The sequence below is a fragment of the Tupaia chinensis genome, unplaced genomic scaffold, assembly GCF_000334495.1.
Source record: "Tupaia chinensis unplaced genomic scaffold, TupChi_1.0 Scaffold000201_1, whole genome shotgun sequence".
Classification (NCBI taxonomy): domain Eukaryota; kingdom Metazoa; phylum Chordata; class Mammalia; order Scandentia; family Tupaiidae; genus Tupaia; species Tupaia belangeri.
Genome location: NW_006159676.1, coordinates 2,997,411 through 2,998,197, shown reverse-complemented (window position 1 = coordinate 2,998,197; position 787 = coordinate 2,997,411). Strand labels below are relative to the sequence as shown.

General features: G+C 68.6%; 1 protein-coding gene across 1 annotated transcript in view; it reads right to left on the bottom strand.

The window, feature by feature from the left end:
• Positions 1-787, bottom strand: part of ANO8 (anoctamin 8) — a 14,756-nt gene that overhangs the window by 1,214 nt on the left and 12,755 nt on the right.

Below are 787 nucleotides of genomic sequence, written 5' to 3'. Positions count from 1 at the left end.
CGTTCCGGGGGGATGCCACCTCCGCCGGGCTGGCGACCCTGCCCGCGCTCCCTCCCGGCTTCCAGGCACATGAAGGGCCTTATTGCTTCTGATGGGAGACTGGGGTGGGCGTGTCCCTGGGGGATCTTCGGGTGCATCCCCTTGCCTCTGGGCGCGGACCCCTCCCAATCGCGGGAGAGGTCAGTCTGAGGACGTCCCTATGTCCCGGCTGCCACCTCTGGAAATATACTCGGTCTGCTGGACCCCTGCCTTGGGGGGGACCTCTGCTCTGCACACATGGGGGTGCTGCCCTGTCCACCTGCACCCCGAGCTCCCCGGGGGACAGCCCCAGCCCCCACCTCCAAAGAAGGCTCCCAGGAACAGCTGGGCTGCAGGGTGAGGATTTGCATAGAGGCCTGGGGGGGTCCGGTCCCCCCAGAAAGAGCTGGGTGTGGGGTCTGATGAGGGCAGGAGAGGAGGAGCCAGGCCCAGAAGGACCCTTCCTCACCTCTCCTGGCCCCGGAGCATGGTGGGGCGCCCTGGTAGGGGCACTGAGACAGGGGCGGGGGGCTTTGGCATCCCTCCCTGGGGGTGAGGAGGGGTAGGCACGGGGTTCCAGGCTCTCGGGGGGGTCCCTGGAGAGACTGAGCAGGCTTTGAGAGGCTCCACGGATCATGGGACCCAGGTCCCCCACCGGTACCAGAGACCGGGGCCTCCTCTGTCCCCGTCTGCCCCTCTGCCCAGGCCTGGCCACCCCACCGCACCCCCCAAAGCCGACCCGGCGTCCCCACCCCCGAGTTAAAGCGTG